Source organism: Microtus oregoni, unplaced genomic scaffold (genome assembly GCF_018167655.1).
Source record: "Microtus oregoni isolate MIOR12 unplaced genomic scaffold, Mior012 000040F_ref0000088, whole genome shotgun sequence".
NCBI lineage: Eukaryota > Metazoa > Chordata > Mammalia > Rodentia > Cricetidae > Microtus > Microtus oregoni.
In genome coordinates, this window is record NW_024543207.1 from 7,437,555 (window position 1) to 7,463,542 (window position 25,988).

The 25,988-nt window shown below is 34.5% G+C and overlaps 1 protein-coding gene across 4 annotated transcripts in view; it reads left to right on the forward strand.

Moving 5' to 3' along the window:
- The first annotated feature begins 4,296 nt into the window (after positions 1-4,296).
- Positions 4,297-25,988, forward strand: part of Cdh12 (cadherin 12) — an 820,788-nt gene continuing 799,096 nt past the window's right edge. For all 4 annotated transcript variants that reach the window (XR_005972342.1, XM_041632151.1, XM_041632149.1 and 1 more), the window contains exon 1: positions 4,297-4,577. The gene's annotated coding sequence lies outside the window, so the exon portion shown is untranslated. The remainder of the gene's footprint in view (positions 4,578-25,988) is intronic.

The following is a 25,988-nucleotide window of genomic DNA, read 5'->3' on the forward strand; positions in this document are numbered from 1 at the left end:
TTATGTATATGCTATATACAATACTTGAAAGCTGATTCTTATTCTCGGGTATGTAATTTACTAAGGAGAATTGCAAAAATGGAGATGGAAAATACAGGAAGAAGTTGTAACAGGTATAATACGTGGGCTCATAGCATAGCAACAGGAGATTGCTATGATGTAACTGCTGCAATTCACTACAAATTTTCTTCTTATTTCAGTTAGTATTTTTATTACATCTTCACATATATTTGTGTGTCTTTTAACTAAAAAGGTTGTTATATACAATGTATATATTTTGGGGTTTGTAGGTATAGTTTTTTAACAGATCTGTGGGTTTTATTGACTCTATGTGATGAAATATACTATTATGTATATGGGCCTTAATCATTCATCACTAATGCACTCTTTCTTAGTGTTGCTTCATATTCACTATGAATAAATTTGGAATATTATATTTATTGATAATATTTTTAAAAACATAGTATTTTACAATAAAATATACATACAATTGATGCAAAATATATATTTGCTTTATGCTACTGGGAAACAAAGCCTTTTTCTTTGGCCACAAGAGAATAGTACATATGTATATACTATTTACATAATAGCTATTTGCTTCTTTTATGAATCAGTTCATTCAGCATTTGTCCAAATTCAACAATTATTTTTTTTGAATAATAGCTTAGCTTATTAATAATAAAAGATTAGCTTAGTATGACAATTATGAGTTAATGAGGGAAACAATTGTTTTCTTTGATGATAGTGGGTATCGAACACTCAGTAACATAAATGCTAAGTGCCTGCTCTACTACTGTGGTAGTTTGAATACAACTGACCTCCAAAATCTCACAAAGAATGGCACTATTAGGTTGTGTGTTTTTGCTGGAGTGACTATGACCTTGTCAGAGGAAGTGAGCCTCTGTGGGAGAAGGTTTTGAGGTTCCCTGTTCTCAGCATACTGCCCAGTATCTCAAATGACTTGCTGTTGCCTACAAGCTAAGATGCAGCCAACATCATCTCTTTCTAGACACCACCATGCTTTCCGTCATAATGATAATGTACTAAACCTCTGTAATAGTAAGCGAGTCCCCTAATTAAATGCTTTCTTTATAGGAGTTGCTATGGTCCTGGTGTTTCTTCACATCAACATAAACCCTATGACAATCACTACCTTGCTCGGGATCCCCAAATATTCAAAATGACAGTTTTTCTCATTTTTTGTTATTTAGATGAATATTATCCAGATATACATGTCCACATATGCATGGTAACAATTTACATAGATAATTTTTGTTTTGTTTACAAGGAAGTTTTAAACTTTGATCATCACGGGGCCTAAATGAAAGAAATACATATGATTATTATTCACTATTTGGCTAATGGCAAACCTTGCTAATGAGCATGTTTCTGTTTTATATCTTGCTGACAAGGTCCTCTGACATGTAAGAATGTGGTTTGTTGATGCATTATCATACAAACACCACACACACATGCATACACTATTGTCATAATCAGAAGTATAGTGGCAAGCAGGCAGACATGGCACTTGAGGCGGAATACTCTTCATCATGATCCACAGGCCGCAGGAAAAGACATTGAGAACTTACATTGTTACAAAAAAACACTTACACTGTTTTGAGCTTCTGAGTCCCTCCAGCCCACTCCTCGTGACATATATTCTCCAACAATAGCACACCTACTCCAATTGAGCCTATGGGTCCATTTTCATTCAAACTACTACAACATGAGTTTTTGCTTTATCCTTATTTTAATATTTAAGACACATATTCTTTCATTCTACATACTATATTGACCCATGAATAAGAGAAACCTTCAATGGTTTTATGCATTGTTTTCTTGCATTTGGTTTTCTCTACATCACATTGTTTCAATTTGAAAATAAATATATAATATAAAAAGGGGTAAAATGAAAAGAAAGAAGAGTCCTCCCTAGATGTACTGACTACCTTGTAGGCAATGTTGTCTTCTTGATGTTTAAGACTAGAATAGACTTGGTAGACTGCCATTTCCTCAAAATAGTCGAGGTCTTCCCCATGGTTCTCCCTCTCTGCAGAAATGTTACACTACCCTGTTTTATAGACTTCTCTTTAGCAACTTGTTGGTGCTTTTCTTTGGCCAAGAAAATATGAGCAGAGGTGAGGTTAGCCACTTCCAAACTGAAATGACTGCTGCTTCAAATGAGACTTATGGTTGTAGTGACTCCTTTATCTCCTTCATTTTTAAGATTAGAAGTGAGGCATCAGTCAGAATCAGTAAAGAATTTGTGACGGCAAACTGACCATGAATAGATATATTAAATAGCACCTTCAGAAAATGTATAAGCAAGATTTGTGAAAACCTATGTTCAAAATACGCATATCAATAATGGATAAATAACTGATGGATTGATAATTGTAATAGAGTCAAACTAATGGAAGGCATGACTCCCTGAATGGGAACTGAAGGAACTGACAGTTTTCACAATCCTGTGATGAATTTCCTCATTCACTATTTTATCTCTTTCTTGAGAAAATACTAATCTTTATATATAATATGATTTTGATAATGACATTTATTTTATAAGCAGCCTTCTGGAGATTTGTATATCTAAAGGCTTATTCTCTATTGAGCCTTATTTGTCTGTTATATACATATGATAATTGTTCTAAATACTTTGTAATTATTTAACTCTTTACCAGAGTGTACTTTTTACATCCGTTTCATTAATTTTAATTTGTTTTACTCAATAGAGAATAGGTTCTTGTGGTGTAACCAATGATCATCTAGTTTCCATGTGGAAAACTCCATATACCTCACCTTTCCTGCAGTATCCATCACATAAGACTACAGTGTTCTCCAGTCCACAGTTGGGCTGGAGATGTCTTCATAAATGTGAATAAATTTGCACCCCAATATTCTTTAGGCAGATGAATATGATCATTCCTATTCCAAATCCAAAGCAGTTGAGATATCAAGATTGTAATTAAGTTTTCTAACTACACACTTAGCAAGATAGCCATATATATAATTTTATGTTCTACACGCGCGATTTACAGTAACGTTAGGATTAACTTTTTTTTTATAGAGACACAGTCAATAGAGCTGTAAATATTAAGGTTTCTTCATGCCTTCTTCACATGATGGACAGGTAGCGAAATTGTTTTGTTTGTAATGCCTCCCCAAGCTATTTTAACTTGTCACAATATACAAAGCTTGACTACACCAAATGCATCAACTTATTTGCATTACTTCAGTGGAACAAAAGATTTCAGAAAGACACATTAATTTTATTCTTATTCGACAATGACATTGAAAAGACATTAGTATTTTTGCAGTTGCTCATACTTCTTTTCTCACCCTATTCTTGTTTCTAAATGGCACCAGAACTGTGCACTTGACATTCCTACTGCCTTTTATTATATTATCTCATAATTACTGAATTATTGATATTTAAATGACAAAATTACCAATTCTCATAGCAAACTCAATTGTTTAAGCAAATCCTTGCCACTGTATGTTGCACTAAGATGTATAATAGTGTATTAAATAGTGAAAATCAGAGAAAGATCATCATGAATGACGTATGATCTTAAAGGTCAGGCTTATATACTCAACACTAGCTTTCCTTTTTACCTCTTATTGCCATTAAGATGTACTATATTTTCAGAAATAATTGTCAATTTTTAAGGAAAATCATGCATATTTAAAAATCATGAACAATTAACAGAACCCATAATGCATTCGAACAAGTTTCTACCTCATACTGTGTGGACCGTGGTGAAACAAAACAAAACAAACTTTCTTAACTATTACTTATCAACAGTGATTGCCTGATGGTCCTGAAACATGAAAAGAAAGGGACAACTTCGGTACTGTGTTGCTTTGTTCCACAATATAAAGGAATCAAACTCCCTGGTAGAGTGAGGACAGGAACATAAACTTCTCTCAGATCTGCCACACAACCTCGGTATCAGGTCCAAGTCAGGAGCTGTCACTTTCTTTTTCCCTGAAGGTCCCATTCTGTCCAGTTCCTTTCAGGAGTCTACGGGGGGATATTCAGCCCTTTCTCACTCATTCAAAGCATTCTACAGTGAACGCTAATGGGGGAAAAGAACAAACAAGATGCCATTTCAAATGTAGGATTGCATTACTTTTCACAACTCAGTGATGTGTCAGAGGCACGCTGGGTTTTGTTTTGAGGGCGGGGAGATGACAGGAAAGGAATCCTGAGCCCCCATTGGCTCGCGACTAGCCACTGCAGCTGAGTCTCCTCACCACCACCCCTCCCGCCCAGAGAGCATTATTGATCTGAAGGGTAAATGTGGAGGGAGCCACAGAGAGGGTCCAATCGTTTCTGAGAAGAGAAGCTGCCTCTTCCAGGAACAAAGTGGTGTCTGCTGGCTGCCTGGCCTGAGAACCTTCTGTGAGTTAAAGGGAACAAACATGAGCGTTCGTGGTTTGCTACAGTGATTTAGAAGAGGGAAGAGAGCGAGAGAGAGAGGGAGAAGTCGCACCTTAGAGCAAGGCTGCTGTTGCATCCCGCTGCTGCCCTTTAGGTGGCTGTTCCTGCAGCTGCATCTGCTCTCAGCCATCAGGTAAGGCTCCTTTTTTTTTTTTTTTTTTTTTTCCTAACCGAGGTTTGATTTCGCATGTGCGATTGCTTTGGGAAACACATACAGCGAAGCGTGCATGGTTAATAAAGTGATGCTGGGCTAGTCTAAGCTAGAGAGTGGTGTTCACCGACATAGCATACGAATCAGGAGCTGGAGAGTGGTTTTGCTTTAGGAAAGTTCTGCAAGTTCTAAACAAGTCTGTAGAAGGGAGAAGCTGCTTTCAGTGGAGGGAGAGGGACGTTTTCGCCACCGCTGCACCTCAGCTTGGCTAGGTTTTCAAGTGAAAGTAAAGGGGTTAGCCATGGATGTTCAACTGGTTATTTTGTAAATGCTTTTAGTGTGGCTTTAAAGCACAATGCTTTCGTTTCCAAACGGCAATTTCCTTCACTACTTTATTGACAAAAAATTCGAAACATTCCTATTTAAATTACAAAAGTGAAAATATTTAATATTTCAGTAGTGGATCTCTCACTGGATAGTCACCTGCCTTTCCTACCACAAAACTCTTATGGGACAATTTCTATGACAGTTAAGGGTTGTATATTATGATCTGGAATTTTTCAAAGGGCAATAATTATTTGATACTAGTAAAAGATACAAGAATTACAAGAATGGGAAGGAGAGCATAGAAGCTAAGCATTCTTCCAAGACGATTATTGACATTTTTATAAATATCACTTTAACACCATTGTTTCTTTTCCCCTTCTTGTATTGGGATCGTGGTGGCTTCAGAAACCTCTGTACTGGTGTCTGAGATGCCTCTGCCATGTACGTTTCTCTGTACTCTATGCCGAGGCAACTGACATACTTTTGGCTGATTCTGTAACCATTTCATGATTTCCAGTTTCTCATCAGGTATTTTAAAGCTCATTCACACACTTCTCAGCAAGAAAATCACTTTGCATATTTTGGGGAATTTACATGAAGTATATTCAGGCTGTATGTGCACAGTTTAAAATACCCTAGAGATGACATAACAGTGGAAACTCTAAAGAAGCATGTTTATGATCTGATGTGAAATTGATGAAATAATATTTAGACACAAGCCATCCATGAGCACAGAACCTCAATATCACAACATCATTTACTGCTACATCAGGCTGTACAATACCTTTTTAACTATTTGACAGTATTGTTTGCAGAAAGGAATAGATTTATGCTGTAAATACCCCCTTTACATTCTCACGTAACATGCCTTCAGAATTGAAAGGCAGTTGAGTATTCTTTCCTGCAGCAGTTGATTGACACATTGTTTTGGAGTGCTCCAGTACAGAACCGTACTTAACTATTCCATTTAACTAACTGGCACTACCTGCTTACTCAGCAACCAGATAAGAGGGTTTTCTCCACCTGCTAGGGAAACTCTTGGAGTAAAAAGAGATTCATAATTAACTTGAAATCCCACTTTAGAATATCTATTCCTTCATTCACAATACTTCCTTCAAAATTTAACTTCAACCATTAACATGAAACTAAAGTCCTTACTTGGAGAAACGGAAGCATATTTTTTTTTTTTTTTTTATGGTCTCTGCTTTGTTTCCCTAGTCCCCAGTTGCTATACTCTTAACTTCTACTGCAGTGTGCTGTTTTCAAGCAGTCAGAGTGGTTTGAAGCCAAGTGTTTTCTGACTGGAGCTCACTCCTTACAGTGACCTGTTTAGTGGTGTGATCATTTCACGTAATCCCCAGGAAACCAAAGAGCTCCTTTAGGAGGGATGGTTGTCATTCCTTCCACCTGTGTTATGTTCTTGTTGTGGCAAAAATAGTACTTACCTTTTCAGGAAAAGCATTCTGACTAATGCTAGAGTTAAGAGACTTACTCCTGAATTTTAGGACACTATGCTTATCTACTTACATTGAGATTGTTTTTTATATTTGGGATTGTGGCAAGAGGAAATTCATAGAACAGTTTGTCATACAAGCAGAAAACTATCAATCTTATGGATTCAGGTCTGTTAGACTATATGTCACTCTTACCTCTTAAAATGCATTGTGAGGAACACCTAATCATGCTTGCTAATGAATTAAATCTGAAGATCTTCTGTTTACACTCTGTTTATGTTAATTTGAAGTATCACAATCTTTTCACACCTATAACCATCTAGATTTCGTGCCGTTAAATCTAGGGATATATTAGAGAGGTGCAGGGCAATGCTTCTGTAAAGAAGTGAGCCATGTTTTCTTGTAAAAATGCGAAATCTAAAATCTTGAGTAATAGAATGACCTGTTAGTGCATCTTGTTACAAGTATCTTTATACTTCCAAAGGGAAATGTGGCTAAATAGGTCTCATGTAAGGTAAGACAGTATTGTGTCTATTTTTGAACAAATCATTGACTTTAAAATGTGATTATATCACATAAATATCAGATAAATAGACAGCATCCAGTTAATAATATAGTGTCAATGATAATCCTATTTATAGTAAAACCAAAGCAGAAATAGTTCATCCATCCTGCTTAAAATATTGACTTTTTAAATAAATGAAATAAATGTTGAAAATAAATTATTCAGTTATGCATGAGTTGAAATTTTATGGATTTTACCTGAGACATTCTTTTTATTAACTGATGATAAGTGATAATCCAGCATTTTATAGGGACATAACTGTTAAAAGCACTTTTGAGTTTTGGTTTCAAGGCAAATGTGTTTTTCCTAAATTGCTATGCAGGAGGACTGATATATCATGACCACACTGCTAAGGAGAAATGTGTGTGAATGTGTGTAATGTATGCTGTGTTAAGTAACGCCATGATTTCTCAGACTTAAAGTACCATGTACTAATTTGATGAGTACTATGGAATAAGTAAAATTTTATATTAGACTAAGTAAAAGCTGTACTCGATAAAAAAATTAAGTAAAAAAATAAGCTGTATATGGTATGAATTTCCTCTTGTCATATCCTTGGAACATGTTCTAATATCTCAATTATTTATTTAATATCATTTTATTATGACATTTAATAATTACATCCTCTTATATCAAAACCAGAGAATATACACATTATGCTATACATATAGCTTTATTCGGGTTTATAAACACTAATAATGTATTAGTCTTTACAATGTAAGGGATAAATTATTGTTATTTTGCAGCAGTTATTTTCTCTGTCATTGAATTTTTTTGCAACCTTTATTCTGTAAATATCTGTATGACTGCTTTATAAATGAATTCATATTGTCTTGAATACATCAACACATTATTATACCTTGCAAAGTCATTCTTACAATATATACTTTTCATGCAAGAATGTGTTAGAACTATATATCATGAGAGATGAAGCTGAAGCCTGTGCATACATACTCATTGGTAAACGAGAGGGTTTATACCCCAGTGTCAAACTGAAATGCTCAAATGACTAAAATATGTATAATTTATTTTTCATTTCCATGTAAGTATCCCACTTTAGAAGAGAGGTTTTGAATTTAGACTCATCAGCAAAGGAGGGTGTTAGTTTTAAGAATATCTTGTAACAACTTTAATGTATTATGCAATTAATGAGTCTTATAGTTCATGTTTTTTAAATATTATGATATATGAAAACATTTCCTATATATAAAAATTAAAATCCTTATTTCTTTACTGTCTGATGACGTCCTGGAGATTAAACTAAGGCTAAAAACAATGTCATAATCATTAGTCACTGGGCATTTGGGAGCAAACTGTTTAACTTCTTGATTCTAAGCTTTTTGTACTAGTTAATGTGGTGTACAATTACATCATTGGCAACACTCATTAATGGAAATGTCCTCTTTAAAATTCAAATGCAGAAGCCTCAGCTACAGCTAACAATAAGACCCACCATATTAAATCATAAAAAATGTGTCAGGATTTATTAAGTGCTGGACATTATTATCTCAATGAAGAAGAAACTTCCCTTAGGCTACATATATGCATGTATACATCTGGGCCACTGAGATGGCTTAGTGCCTAAAGACACCTGTCCTCAAATCTGGTATCCTGAATTCAATCCTCAGGGCCATGTCATGGAGGAAAAGAACAACTCTTAAAAGTTGTCCTCTGATGCAAAAAATCCCACGTGCACATGCACACACACACACACACACACACACACACACACACACACATCCATATACTAAATACATAAATGTGAAAAATTCATTTTTGCAAGAACTCAATAAATTGACGTACTTACTTGCATTATGAAAGAATCACTAATTGAGAAGAAGGCTTAGGTTTAAAAAAAGGAGACTAGTAGTATTGAATAACACTACGGAGACTGTTGCCAATTAAGAGTGCTTACTGCTCTCGCAGAGGGCTGAAGCTCAGGTCCCTCACGTCCACACTGAGAAATTCACAACCAGATTCAGTAGTTCAAATGCCCACTTCTAGCATGTATGGACAATTCATTCACTCATGCGCAAACCCACCTACACACACACACACACACACACACACACACACACACAAAAGAAAAATGAAATATACAAAAAAAATCAGAAGATGTCGATAGAGTCAAAAGTGGTGATGATATTATTTTTAATGGCTATTTGGAGAAATGAAGAGGTGAGGTATCTTCTAAGAAATATCTGGGTATGAAAATTAAAAATAGCAATATACAGATATAGTTTATCAGAGATCTTGCCTTAAATGGTGGGCCCATAGATTATAAAGCAGCCCAAAATGTATTGATGCCTAGTGATATAGCTATTATAGGTTTGTAGCTATCATAGGGTTGTACTAGTTTGTGAGATTGCTGATGTAAACAATATAAGTATATTTCAAATAGCATAAAATAATATATTTTGTACGTAATATTTGAAATAATTAATATTTGCTACTGGATTATACCTTTAATAAATATTTTGTACAATTGTTGTTTTGCTTTGGAAACTTTTACTTTGAAGGCATGTTGTGGTATGCTGGCATCAATCTCCTATAATTTATTTTCATTTCGTCTTGATTTCATCAAAAGTACCAGTCCAGTGTTCACTTTACCAACACTAGTTTTTTTGTGATATATTTAACAGCATTTGTACAGTGGTGACATTCTTAAAAGGTTCATTTCCCATAATGCATCAATGTCCTTAAACATGTCTATATATCTACAATGAAACGTTCTTCTGCAACTTTATAAAATAGTAGTTCCATAAAGCCTTGTCATTCCTGCAAGGGATGTGACTGCTGATGGGTTTTAAAGTAAGGTTTAACTCAGATTCCTCCCTTCCTTAATTCCCAGCAATAGGATATGAAGTAGAAATAGGAGTATAAGCTTTTGGTATGGTTCTAAGTTATATGTTAGTTAAGCAAAAAGGAGAAGGCTGGGATAAATATTTGAAATCAGCAATCACTTCCAAGGGAGAAATTTATTTTTCATAATCAGATTCCAGTGTTTGTGCTAACTGAGAAGATATTCAGTATTAGGTAAATCCTGATAGAATGAATCCCTGTATTGTAGCTGTTATGTGTTCTAGTGTGCATATTAGGTCTAGTTAAGCTGTAGTATGAAATGTTAATAGGGGCTTTAATCAGATATTTCTTCTCTAATACATTCAGTATTCTAAACTGTCATTTAGCAAGTACTGTGCATTCTTATCATGTGTAATAAAAAGAGGGAGTAAAATAAGTATAAGGCTCACTAAGGGTATGTGGCCTGCTTCAGCCTACGAGTTATCTACACCCAAGAAGGAACACTGTAGAGCAGGCAGGTGTAACTTTCTGGAACCACAAAGACCTGATATCACAAAACACAGGATGGAATCCTAGAAACGCTGACCTGTTTAAAGTATTTAGATACATTTAAGTGCTAAATTATTGAGAATAAAATTCAGAAGCATCAAAATGAAAAACAACACAGTTGTGATACTTGAATAATCGTAATCAAAAACACTTTCTTATGGTTTTTATTTTGTTACAATTTTATTTTCCTCTGTAATCTTCATTCTCTTTGGAAGAGTTTTTTTTTTCTTCAGACTTCTGGTTACTATTTCCTAAAATATCAAGGGACTTAGAGAATTTCTTAGACCATCTATATAGCGACTCAAGAGAGACACAAGCCTTTGCAATAACGTTGGTTTAAATACTACTTCTGTGTTGTTTTCCAAACTGTCTTGATTTCCATTTTTATTTACAAATCAGACTAACATCATATAAGGAATCCATAGTTCCATTTGAATATTGATAGTCATTTCAAGAACTATTTGTTCAACACCAATTCCTGATTTCTACTTTGTCCTTGTCATAGCTTAATTAGACTACCCTTCTTTGTAATCACGTTCATGTTGGTGAATTACACAATGTATTCATCAGAATTTCATAGCTCTCACAAAATACTGGAAATAAACAACTTTAGGAAGTTATTTTGGGTCATGGTTTTGATACTGCAGTCTGTGGCAATCTGTTCCTGGTGTTTTTGAGGTCCTGGAGGTTGATACATCATGACATGCAATAAATAGCAGAGCGAACATATCACTCTACAATGCCCAGCAAGCAGAGAGAAAGAGAGTGCAGTGACATGTCCTCTAATGGCCCTACAAACTGAAGGCTTTATCCTCTCCCAGTAGTTTTATTGTATGGAAATCAAGCCTTTGACACACTGATTTTGACAAACATTTATAACTCAAAATATAATGCAGAGCTAGAGCTATTCCCAATAGCTTGGTACTTTATGATCATGTCTGAGACTTTCCTGGTCTCCACTTATTCTACTATATATTAGCGTTGATAGCTTCATAGTAGCCTAGTTTGGAATAGATATACCTTCAAGTCGATTAATTTGGCTCAAATCGACAGTCATCTTTATCTTAGTCACATTTATTGTAGATCTAGATTGTACAATTACAAACAAATTGTTCCTTAAGTTAATACTTTTGTAATTTATCCTCCCTCTACCATAACTTGTAGTATAGTGTCCAGGAGTACAACCATCTAGATCATCATGAAAGAATTAACCTTGCCTGAGAATCCATGACTAGCCCAATCTCTCGTTTTTTGTATTAGCCAAGCTCTTCTTTATAAAAAAAGGCCTCATTTTCATTGAGCCTAATACTTTATTTTAAGTAAAATTGGTTTGTCATAATTTCTGTGTATTATTTTTAAGCATTGCCTGTAAATTATACTGGCTTTCCAAGGAGAATCATTACCTTTATCCATCTTTAATGTATTTTAATTGGAATAGAAGAATATTAATTATTTAACTGGATTATGCCATTACATTATAGATAATATAATTTAAAATATGTTGAGTAAGTAATTCTTGTAAATCTTGATGTTCAATGCTAGCCATAAGCAATGTTACCTTCCTATAATTCTAGACATGAACAGGAAGACACAACTTTCATTCCTCCATGACATCACAAGAGTAAATGACCAATACTCTTCAGTGTACTGTGTGACTAGCAAGTTAGCTAATTTATAAAAAAGATAAAAATAATTTAAAATAGTGATAGGTTTGTTGAGATGCAATACCACTGTAGAATAGAAAACTTCTCTACTTTGTTAGGAAATAAAAAGCAAGTTCTGTGACAGGAGTTCTTCAAAACAGCATCTGGTACCTGAAAGACCTCAAAAAGTTTAGTGAATGAATATTGAATAAATAAATATGAGCACATAAATTTACCTAAACATATACATATATAAACTTGTTTGAAACATTTAGATAGCATGCAAAAAAACTTTATAGAAAAGAATGAAATGTGCAATTTTGATAAAGGTACTTGTATAAATATAATTTGTCCTACAAATACATTCATAACTTACAACATATGTGTTTATTACAGAAGCTATCACCTCATATTAGTATTTGAAATGAATACTACACAACTTGAGTGCAAGACAAAAAGCATTTGGAAATTTGAGACAGAATATGAAATGGTATATAGAGGCTTACAAAGGTTTTCCTAATTGACTGCAAGATTCAGTTCTGTTATCTGAAGAACACACAGGAGAATCTTCATTAACACCTGGACTTGAGTCTGCATACAGTCCAGAGCACCTAAAGAAGCAATTAAATGGTTTAATCTTAAAGTCTTCCAGAGTTCACTTCAGTAACTCTCTTTCGAGGGCATTACTAATTATTCCTGAATTACTACTGCTTCAAACTGTACTGCCTTAATTTGAGCAGTATTCAGGACTCCATTCTCTCTAATGGAGTTAATTGCATTATGAAAGTCAGCTTCGAGTGGAAACTTAATTCTTCTCGTGAAGTATCTCTTGACACAGTCCTCTCTCTTCAACTTGACACTTTTACCCATTTATGCAGATAATGTAGCAACGAGTCTCCCTGACTCACAACAGCTCCCAAGGAATATTATTCCACAAATCAAAGCATGTTAGCTATCTGCAGCTGCCTTCAATTTTGTACATGCTCAGGCAGTCTGCTCTAATAGACTCTTAAGTCCTTGGAACATTAGCAGATCTCGGAGCTTTTAAACAGGCAGTGACCTATTCATTTAGAGGGCTGCTTCAGTGAAGCTCGAGCTCACTTAGGTTAATGACGGATCATGGAGCTGTTTGATTTGCAGTGAGCTAAGTTGCCCATTATCCCTAACATTCATGTGGGTCATGTCACCATATCCAAATAATGTTGAGCTTCCTTTCTTGTTCTTTAGATTTGCAAGTTACTGTAGGAAACCTTACTGCAGAAGTTCTGAAGGCTTTATATTCGGGAATTGCAGATGAATGACTAAATTTGCCCACAGTAGGGAACTCAGCTACATCTATTTCTTGTGAGAACAGCAATTGCTTATTCAGATTTCATGTCAGCTTCATCATTATCGGGAAGATAGATGTTTTCTTTTTTTATCCATGCCTGTTGTCTTTGATTCCTTTTAAACTACCTTTTGTTTTCCTTCTTTTTATTGAGAAAAGAATAGGGAATACATGACTGGTTTCTTCAGTATTAAAACTTCTAAAAGAAGCCACAATTGCACACTTATGCCACTATTGTTTCACTATGTATGTATACTTAAGCACAAATATACATAGACCCCCATACAAGCATGGCTTCATAAAAAAGTCTATCCATAGTGTGTTAAAATGTTATATTACTCATAAATATATCAGCAAGCACCCAAATTGACTCTCTTGACAACATGGTAATTACTTATTTTACAACTCTAATTTCCCTATAATTCTGTACCATCTCTTTCGAGGCATACATCATTGTTAAGAAGTTTGAAAATTGAGGAGAATACACTGGAAAACACATTCTACATGATTTCCAAAGCCTTTTTAAATGTCTTTGCTTTTCAACATTATCACGACTGTGTACTTGTCTACGCACACATATAAACAGGCACGTACACACAAAAGAAGATCATCCTCTTTGCTTCAATCTCTAAAGCTAGCTAAGTGTTTCTCATAGAAGAAAATAAATGCTGCTGGTATTAATCCTTCCTAAAAATGAAATACTTTTGCACTACACTGAAAGCTATGAAATATGAATGACAGTGGGAAAACAACTGCATGTATTCTCCTTCTGTGATTTATAATGGAGATGGCAGCCATGGGGGAGGTGAGGAAGAGTGTGCTCATGTGTGCTTGATGACAGCCTTAGTGTGGTACAGAGGAAAAGAGTATTGTGCTGTATTCTGGTTCTGTTAGTGAATTAATTTAAAGATGGTCCATTAGTTCATATCACCACAGAAAACTGGTAAGTTATGAGTATTTTTACAAATTTCAATAGGAGGGAAACATCTAAATGTTTTGGATTCACAGAAAACAACAATGAAAAATTATTGCATTTTGCTTTCTAATCACAGAGCTGTGATTAATAACTCTAACCAAGAGCCAAGATATTATCATTATTGGTTACTTAACCAATTCTTTTTAAAAAGTGGATATGCTCTTTTACTCTCTCTTACCAAGAAAAAATTTTCAAACTTTATAAATACAGGAAGATAATTTTAGGATAAAATGTTAGATATAAAATTATCTTTAAAAAATAGGACCTTCCTCACAAAATGCACCTTCTTTTGCCTGATAAAAATTTGGTAGAAGCATTCAGAACTGAGTTGTGGCTTTACCAGTGGATTTAGATTCGTTAATTAAAATATATTTAGAAAATTGTACTGTGTGAGTTTAGCATAAGAGAAAGCAGTTGGTTTGGGTTACTAATTACAAAAATGAAAAATTCGCTCAGAGTCTGTAGCTTTGGGTTATTGTACAACTTGCCGCATAGTACTGAGAGTTACCATGCATTATTCTTGACTAACAAGAACTATAATATCTGTATGTCCCACCTGCCCCAGATTGCCACTCTTAACACCATCTGGACTTTGGCTCTTGATTATTCTAACTGTAAGATGAGTGGCATTGCAGGATGTTATCACGTGCCATATCTTTTCGTGGCAAACATTTGGAGGAACATGGAACCCCCTTCATGGGCTGTACAGTTCCTTTTGTATTCGTGGTCAGAATCATGGAACGTTCATTTCCTTTGTGTTGCATGCATTTTGTTGTTGTTGTTGTTTAATTGTGTATAGGCAGGTATAGATTATCCCTGACTGACAATGACTTGGTCTACAATTTCTCCTCTTTAGGATGATATGAAGCTATATGCCTTCATCTCTTAGTATTTCAACCTCTCTTTTAGCAAGGGTATGTTGCATTTACTCTAGTAATGCTAGCTTCTCAAAGGCAAATCATGAATTGCAGATGGAGGCTGTGTGGAGGAGGCATACGACTCTACAGTGTTATGTGCTGGGTTCAATGCAATAGGTATATTACTTCCATTTATACTTATGGTATTAACAACTATGAATGGGCTTTTCAGAGTAAATCCCTTGAATAATACAGGAGCATCTGTGATAAATTTACCAATCTACATTTTAAAATACTTTTGATATTACTTATTTAACATTATCCATTTCAAGTCACATGTTTACATTTTAGGCGAAGCCATCTGGAGGTGAAGTCTAATCCAAGAAGTGACTAATAAGAGCTTGATTTAGGCTTCCGTACAGTTCCAGTTCCTTAGATGATATTTTTAGGACTTTTTCCCTCAAATATAACCTGTTCAGGCTTTTCAGTTCTTGTCATCTGATGTATTTTTGTTGGATATATAATTATTTATAGTTTAAGTATATTTTCAGGCTTTATTGTATATTAAATGCAACTTCTTAATATAAAATCAAGTGAATTACACGTGAATGTGTCAGAATATTCATCTGTGTTCATATTCAGCTGCCCCCTCTCTCCCAGAAACAACTGTTCACATGAGCACCCCATAACTGAACCACCATATAGTCTTTTTTATATTCTTCTCATATTATTGGAGCAGATCCTGTTTTCCTCTGTCTACACCCACGTCCATAGTGATCTCACCCAAGTTCATAATTTTAGACACCATATGCCAAAAACTCAGAAATATACATACCCTAGCTCAGATTTACCCAAAATAAGTCTGTACCCATGTGCTTTTCTTGGCATATAAATCACATTTCTGATAAACATCTCAAATCCACATGTCCAGAATGAATTCATGGACTTCATGCACAAACATTTGCTGTGCTCAGATTTCACTATTCGACAAGACCTTCTTTCCATCCAGTTAACCAAGCTGAAATGTTTCAATGGAACTCACGTACACCAATTTACCCAGAAATCCTCTAACCCCTATATCCAAAGTCTGTGTAGACTCCCACCAAGTCCCAGTAGTTTTCTACTCTTGCCTCCAAAAACTATGGATAATTAGCAAAAAAAATGAATTATCACTTCTATCCCTTAGTGATTAACTTAAGGAGCAACTTTAGCCACTTAAAATATGCCTCAAATAAGGGATTGAGCTGTAGGTCAGTGGTAGAGTACATGCTCCAAGAGTTAGGGCCAATATCTGGTACTGTCAAAAGATTACACTTCTTTGAGTAATTTTTGTTGTTGTTGCTTGAGGCAAATGAAGGCTTTCCATTCAGATCAGCATGTATGGCAGAAGTCTCTAGGATATGTACTTCTTCATTTTATTTCTTTTCTTTTTTATATTTCATAATTAATTTCATCACTTTCCCTCTCCCTTACCTGACTCCAGCCCTTCTCATGGACTTCCCACTTTTTCAAATCCATGTCCTTTATTTATTTAATTATTGTTCAAGATATGTATATGTGTGTGTACCCATGTATGCACATATTCCTAAACATATACAAATATAATAGTTCATAAAGTATACTTGTATGTATTTGGTTCCACGACTGAACACCTGGTACTGGATAACAATTTGGGGGGCTTTACCCAGGGAAAACCTATGTCTATTGCTCCCTTCATTCCATATTGCCTGTAGCCCTCAATCTCAAGTTCTGTCCCCATGATATTTTCTCCTTCTCTAGTACCACTTCTATCTGTGACATCACAGTTCAGGACTTTTGTTTTTAAATGTGGCGATAGTGCTAAGACTTCATGCATGTAGCTAATTATTCAGGGTCATTTTATGTTTACTTAAAAAGCATACACTTTATAATTATTTGTTCATATTAATATAAATGAAGATTGGGAAATAGCTTTGGAGTTAAGAATGCTTGCTCCTCTTTTAGAATACTGTAGATCATGTTTGGCACCTACTGCAGGTGTCTTCCATCTGAGTATAATTCCTGCCCCATGAGATCTAAGCCCATTTCTGGCTACCAAGGGCACCCATGAGCCTATGTGCACACACACACACTCACACATGCACCTACATACAGAAAAAAATAGCAGAATATTTGTTTAGAAAGTCTAGTAGAATTTTAGAACTTAGAGAAATGAACAATGGCAGTACTAAGTATTTATACGTAGTGCGCTTTTTTTTAAGAGCATATTGGCTTCAATTGTACCTGAGTAATTACAATCTGAGTTATAACATATTTCTTCATTTATTTGCCCAGTAATACTAGAAATTAAGCAGTATAATTAAGAGACTCCATTTAAAAAATATAAGAGATAAGACCCAACATCAACAACAAAAAGGTGACTGCTTCTCGAAATGCAAAAACTAATGGTTTCTAGTTTTCACATCCATGTGCATACACATCTCTATATACTCTGTCACACACACCATACATACACATGTGTGAACACCAAAAATCATTAATTAAAAATAACACCAATGAAGAACATTACTTTAAATTGTAACTGTTTTAAACATGTAAACTATATGTTGAAAGGATAATGTATTGCATTTTTGTAAATGCTACCTTTACAGCTTTGTCAAAATGTGTTGGTATTACTGTTTCATTATTAATATATTAAGCAGTGAATCACCTTTTTAAGGAAACTTCGGTCATAGTATCCAGATTCACTTTAATTCTGTGAGTATAAGGATTTTACTTTTAGGATGATATATGCAAATGGAGTGAGCTGTGAGGTGGAGCTTGGCAAGTGAGAGGGTAGAAGTTGAAGAGAGAAGAGTGAAAAGAACTAGCTACTTAACTTGCTGTCTCAAGGGCCAGTGACAAGAATGAAGATGGTAAGGCTTTCTAGGAATGCAAGCATGTACAGTCATGTGTGGGAGCAAGGCTAGCTACTCATGCTGAATTTTGTAAGAAGACATTACTGAGCAGCAGTTTCTGTCTAGGTGTATATATATCATCAGAATATAAAGTAGAGCAGACACTACCCATGCAATACAAGCATGAAACGTGTCTGTCTCTCCACTTCTATTATTGTCCATCAAACATCACTTGGCAATGATCTTGGAAAAGATTTTTGCTCCTTCACTTTTGGATGAAAACACACATCCATGCATTCATGCACACACACAAATACACACAGACACACACACATACACACTGTGGCTACTTCTCATGACAATTAATTTTCATAAAAGAAAAACAAAACAAACAAACAAAAATATATGTGCAACATGTTCTCAGCTTGATAATATTGACAATCCACAACCAAGAGGTCTGTTTCTTATAGTAGCACTCAAACACATCTTTTCATTCTGCTTAACTTCTACATATAAGATGTATTAATATTGAGCTTACCCTTACCATGATATTTCTATGATTTTACAAATATGTAGTTTCAACATGCATCGAAGACGTTTTAACATCTAATAGGTTATTATATTTAATTTATATTTAATTCTGCTTGTTCATATAATCTGGTATAACCCATCAATAATAAAAATCTATCTCTAATTAAATAGTAAGATGATTTATCCAGGTGTTTATTGAAATGGGTGGTTTTTCAATCCAATCATAATAGCATAGTTTATGTATTTAAAATATCAAACACATATTGATATATGAGCAGTAGGAATGCATTTATCTGGTATATGACAATAGTTTGAACAAGTATTATGCTTTTAATTCGATTTTTATTATACAAAATCAGTCACTGTATATAAAATTTGAGGACTTGTGACTATATTTTGCATTTAGACCTTCTTTTAGCAATGTTATTTATACTTTAACATACACCAAACACTGTTGCAATTACTATACATGCAATTATGGAAAGAGTCAAAATTGTGTCTAGACACAGTTTTGTTATGATAATAAATTTTAATTATTAAGCCTTATGTTACATTAAATTATAGTTGGACTAGAGGTAACAAATTCAAGTAATAACTTTAAGAAAACTGGTAGGGCCAATAGCTCTGCATTAGTCTAGTTTTCAGGTTCTCATTGCCTTACTGGAGAGTTACACTGCTTGCGACTTGGGGTTACCTTCTTGGTTTCCTTATGAGTAACCTCATTAGCTTCATACTTACCCTGAGTTTTCAGAACACCCTACAATAACTTGGTAGTGCTTTCATATGGAAGAAAACGGTTTACTATTTCTTTGAATAATGTGCCAAACACAGAATTTTATTATTGAAAGTATTTGCATATCAAAGTAGAATTCCATTTATATCAAAACCATTGCCTATATGTAAATGAATCTGAGGTTATAAAGAAGCTTTATTAAGTTTCTCTGTGCCACTTTTATTCTCTTTTTAGATTAGGTATCTATTTCTAACCCAATTCTTTTAAAAGGCATTTTATCTTTTAAATACATGAAGATCATGCTATGTATCTCTTATACATGCACTGGTGGTGCTGGATACTAACCCATCCACCCTTGCCCAGTATAAGGGGAAATACAATGGGTAATGTTTTAGTTAGTTGGACTTTGTCACATTACTGAGACAAAAACAATATGACCATGGAAACTTATAAAAATGTAAAAGGTCTTACACTTTCAGAAGATTACAATCCATGGCCATAATTGCAGGGTATATCATGGAGACAGGCAGGTATGCATACATTTTGCTGGAGAGCTCACAGCTTATCCAAAACACAAGGTAACAAAAGGAATGTTGAGAGAGCTGAAGATAGTGGGGAGCTCCCCAGTGACATACCACACCACCAACAAGGCCATGACTCCTAATTCTCCTAAAACAGTTCAACAAGCTAGGGACCAAATGTTCAAATATATTAGCCTATAAAAAGTGTCCCTCCAGAAGGCCATACTCATTCAAACTTCATACACTACAGCCTCTGGTTCAGTGTTCTAAGTAAATTTAATCCACAGCAAAACAATATTCATGCAATAGAAGTTCATTTCTGACTTTTGGATTTGAGTTTTCCTTTCAGTGGTCATGTGGATCAAAAAGGGTGGAAGTAATAATAAGAATATCATTAAGGGCAAGTTTCTGAAGCTTTGTCCAGATTCAGAGTTGGGCTTGTGTAAGGGAGGTGTAAGGGAGTGTGCTGACTAGTTTTGTTTTTTGTTTTTGTTTTTTTTTTGTCAGCTTAACACAGTCTAGAGACATAAGACCTGATATGTATTTGCTTCATTAATTATCAATGCAGGAGGGCCCAGACCTTTGTGGGCAGTGCCAGCCCTGGCCTAGTAGTTCTGGGTTGTATAATACAGATGTATTGGGTATTGGGAGAAAGGCAACAAATAGTTCACACAGTTAAAATGATCCTCCATGCCATTAAGCTCAGCTCCTACCTCCAGATTCCAGCCCTATTTGAGGTCCTGGCCCAGCTTTTATCAGTGATGTATTGTAAAATGAAACAATAATACAAATAAACCCTTTTCTCCCCAACTTGCTTTTGGTATTAGTGATCTATTGCAGCAATAGTAACCATAACTGTGAGAGTGGGAAATAATTATAGTGAAGAAAAATTAGGTTAATGGTTTGTTAGTGGAGTAGCTGATGCTAAAACAAAATACTTTCAACTCTGGCTTGGCAGAAAAAAAAAACAATGCCATGGAAAACCATGACTCCAGAGAAATAATAAAGGCGCAGAAATCAGGAACCATCACATTGCCTTGATAACATATCTATTTCTCTTTGTCTAGTATCAGTTGAGCAATATGCATGTGTTTGTTTTTATGCCAACATGAGGAAGTGGATGAGTAACTATTAAAGAACAATGTACTTTATACTATTTTCTTATCTGTAATTTTTTTCATGTAGAACTTTGAAGTTTATTGTAGTTTATAAGTCTATTACTCATTTGGTTTATCTTTCAGTTATTGTGACTGTTTTCCAAATTATGAAGCCATAGAAACATAAGCATTCTGCACCCAAAGAAGACAAATCTCTATATAATGTGTGCAAAAAAAACCCATATAAGTATATAGAAATAATGGTACTGACATAATCGAATTCACATCAAGTATGCTGAAACTTTACATGTTAATACAAGGCTAGTAAATTATTTCAAGAGAAATCTGCATCTGTTCTCAATATCATATATTGTAAAATAGAAACACAAATGCTTAAATGTTGTATGAATGTGTTTTCATTTTTCTAAAATACAATTTAATTCTTTTCCTCGAACATGCCATTTAACCTTATACTTATCTCCTCAGATACCCTTTGTCGTCTTCTCCTTTTTTTTGTAGTTCTGTCTTTTACTCAGACACACACACATACACACACATACATGTACATACATACACTTGTGCACACACACACATACCTTTCTTCTTCCCTCTCACATCCCCTCACTCTTCCTTCCCCCCTCCACTCTCCTTTATATCCTTCATTTGTCTCTCCCTCCTCTCTACTTTCATCTTCCTTTTGTCCCTCCTTTCTCTGTTCTTTGCTTTCTTGATATCAGCAGTTATGCTGTATGATGCCTCACTGAAATCACAGTGCAAAATGTTATCAATCATACTAGTAAGTATTTTCTAGAAAATTCTGTCATTATATGTACTTGAAACTATTCTTTATTAGTAAGTTTTTAAGTACCGGCAAGAGATTAGGTAGGTGCTAATATATTTGATTACCTAAATTCCTAATTTGCACCAAATAAATGCAATCTGATTTATTTAAATCTGATTTATTCAAAGTCATGCTGAATTCTCTCCTCATCTGCTAATAAAACAATTAGGTATAGAAGAGGGATATTTTAAGATGCGCTTGTTTTAAAATCATAGTGAAACAGTATTGTTTTGATGAAGTGAGTTTTCGGAATGAATATACCTAATTCCTTCATATCTTGGAAATATTTTTGTTGGTGTTGAGTTCAAATTAATTAAAATTGATTTTTTAAATTACCCCATCATTCTTATTTGTTTTAATTATACTTAATTATTAAATTATGTTTCTTTTCACTTTGTGAACTCTGATGTTTAGTGACTTTGATTTGAAATATTAGCACTTAACAAAAGCTCCTGAACTTAGTTCCTATCTCCCCTCTATTTCCCCATGGAAACATTATCAACACTAATCACTCACTTGATCTAAAACGCAAACAAATGCAATTAACAGGTGAAGAACTTTGCCATTAGATAATATAATAGTTCAGCAAGATTATATTGTGTTCAGTAGTTGAAGGTCAAAAATTATTAACTAAAACATCTGATAAACATGCTGTCCAGCATCCTCATGGGAAAACAGGAAGTGTATAGTTAATGAAGGGTCATGTTTTTCAATTCAATGCAAGCTAATGAGGACAAGTGTAATCTCCTATAATGGGTAGCTATGCTTTTGGATGTTTTCTGATGCTTTGTTTTACTTTCAGTTATGGCCATGTGTATTTTATCAATGAAAGAGAAAAGTGAAGATAGAATTTTGGTACATAATGGGTCTTCATTTCATAAAATTATCATTAAAACATCACACATTATAATTTCAACAACCTTGCAAAATAACAATGTTAAATCATTGATAGAAAAATTAACATAGACAGCATTTAAATAATTTTTAACTTAAAAATTGAAGCAGTCTATCAAAAGTAGCTATGAGGCATTGGAGGGAAGTAAGCGAGTAAAAAAAAAAAACTACTGTAAATATATATCAATTAAAAACATTTTTTAAAAAGGAAAACAGCAATAACAACAATAACAACAAAAAACCTCAGGGATGGGAAGTTGCTTTTGTGGTTAAAAGAAGCTGCTGTTCTTACAGAGGACCCAAATCTATTTTCCAGCATTCACGAGGCACCTTTGAACCATCTTTATCTCCAGGTTCAGGGTATCTGACCCCATTTCTGGCTTCCCAAGGTACCAGGCAAGCAAGCTGCACAGTTACACACACAGCTATACATATATCTTAATCTGTAAATAACCCACAGCTCTTTATTTAAAAATACTACTATTACAAATCTACTGTATCATTTTGATTTTGCAAATCAGACATAGTCAAATAAAATATTAAGTTGGTTCCTTTGTAACTGTGTGCATGGTATTTATATAGACTTCATAAAACCTTTCATGTTGGTATAGTACAACATGAGCTTTAAATCCACAGTTAACTCTTTCTTAAAATGAAGCCATGTTTAATAATTTAGCTCAATACCTTCCAGGTAAGGAAGGTCTCTGAAGGTCATAATTGTGACCGTGTCTTTCTGTGAAGTGATTGTGATAGGTAATATTTAGCATCACTTTCTTTAATTTTTTTTTCTACTCAACGCCCTTGCAGTACAGGGCTATTTCAGAAAAGCAAGTAGTGTTCTAAAAATCTTCATGTAGTTATGCCACAAAATATACTTTTTGTTTCATATTTTATCTGAAGCTAAAAACAAACTTTATAACTAATTTGGATATATTTAAAAAGATGTTTTCTATGATGAGAAATATAAAATAAGCATGCACAAACACACAAGCATTAAAAGAAACTTCACATTGATTTCTAGGCATATAGAGGCCACATCTTAGAAAGAATCTCAGTAGAAAAAATTGGAATCATGTTTTATTTCATATTTTGTTTTGCTGACTTGGACTTACTATTTATCTTCACAACTGAAGTGAATGTATTTAAATGCTGCTGAAATTCTCATCTACCCATATTATCTTATATTTCTCCTAGTGACACATACATTTTGGGAAATGAAGGGGATTTCAAGATAAACAGTTCTGTCATTTTAATGCCCTATTTCTGCATGGCAAGCAAGTTTAGAATCTTGTATTAGATAACAATTCGTGCTATGATTACTCATCTTTACATCCCAATTACTTTGTCAGTTGTTGTGTGTTTCCCTTTGGTGTAAGTGGAGACTGCTCATCCATTTCCCAGTCACCTTGAACCAAATTAATTACACAAAACTATATTAATTAAAACATTTTTTGGTCTATTAGCTCAGGGTTTTCATAACTGACTATTACATCTTATATTAACCCATTCCTATTTTGTATTTCACAGAAGTCTCATGGTTTACCAGTAAGGTAATCAGTCTCCTTCAGCCACTACATGGCTTCTCTCTGACTTCTCCTTCTTTTCTTCCTCTCTCTCTGCTTAGAATTCCTGCCTTGCTCTAGTCTGTGCTGCCATAGCCCCAAAGGAGCTTCTTTATTAATCAACGGTAATAAAACATATTCACACATGTCAAGGTAGTCCTTATTTTTTCTTCTTTGCCATGTCTTTCCTTCATTTTTTGCATATGTTAAACCACCCCTCCATTAGAAATTTGCAAAACACATCCACTTGAAATTACTTCCTCTTCTCTATGGAGAACTCTGAAGATATTAACATCATTCCCAGGACATTGTATTCTCACTATTCCAAAGTCATTTGGTACATTTCTTATTCCCCCTTCTATTTCTGATTGTCAAACATTCACCATCCCCATTAGGTTTTTACCCAATTAACTTACTGCTCACTATAATTTTCATAGCAAATTCTTTTATTTCTCCTTAGAAAAATTATATATTCTTTTTTCTTTTGGAAGTTCATATTATTGCCCTCTTTTTCTAATAATATTTGTTTTGCTGCTAACATACTCTCAGTTGAGAGTATAACTATTTATAGAAGTTAGTAAAGATGATTCATATATATATATATATATATATATATATATATATATATATATATATCCTAGACTGTGTTATGTTGAGTTTCACCTTAATCGATACAAAATATTCAATAAGCTTCATAAAAATGATTAAAGAAATGGTAACTATATGCCTAATTATTAAAGAAAGGCTCATAGAATTTACAATCTGTTTTAGCTCTGTTTAATGTTAATTTATACATTTCCCCACATTGTTTGTGCCAGTTACATTTCTGTTTCTAGCTTCTGTGAGAGTTTGAATAGGATGAAGAGAAAAAAGTTTATTTTGGCTCACTTTATTGAGAGATTCCAGTCCACACTGAAGGAGAAGGTGCTGGAAAGAACAGCTCTGTGAGGCAAGAGCATACCTTGGAGCTCCTTGCATGGGGTCTGGCCAAGAAAGATGCATGAGTAACTTTCAAAGGTCTGCTCCCAGTAGCATTTCTTCTAAATAAAAACCATTTCAAAAAGGTTGCACAATCACCCAGTGTGGCGTCACCAGTTGTGGGCCAATTGATCACAATGTCACATGAGATACGGAGGCTTCTGGTGGCTAATTTTGATTGTCAAATTAACTACACCCAGAACTGGTAAAAATCCAAGTTTCTGAGCACGCCTGTGAGGTTTGTTCTTAATCAGGTTATTTAAGCAGGAAGACCTCCCTTTAAATCTGGGCTTCAACTTCTGGTTGCCGCCATCCTAAAAGGACATGGCAAAAGCCAGCTTTACATTTTTGCCTGCCCGATGTCATTCTCACAAGTTTGTCTGTCTTAGTGCTGCGGCTGGTATCAAATTCAAATTTGTTAGAATTACAACTTAGACTGAAAACTAGCAGCTTTCTAACAGATCTCCAAGTCTCTAGAGCCAGGCATCGACTGCTCATGGAAAGGTGCTGTGGATTGAAGAACTGATGGGTTCTTGGCCTTTCAACTGTGAGACAGATAGTGCTGGACTCTTCAGACCATATCCTGTAAGATAATCTAAAAAAGCCTCCTTATTATGCATATTCATTCTATCAGTTCTATTTCTTTAGAAAATACTGATTAAGACAAGGGTAAGCTCAGACTGAAACCTAACAGTGAATTAATAAAGTAGAGCTCACAGAAATTTAAAAGAGCACTATATAATTATTAGTTTCCAAAACAGTCTTAATCTCTCTCTTAGTATTTCAGTCTCTCTCTCTCCTTACCCTGCTCTTTGTCCGTATCATCTATTTCTATGAGAACAACAAATGCAATTTTTTGG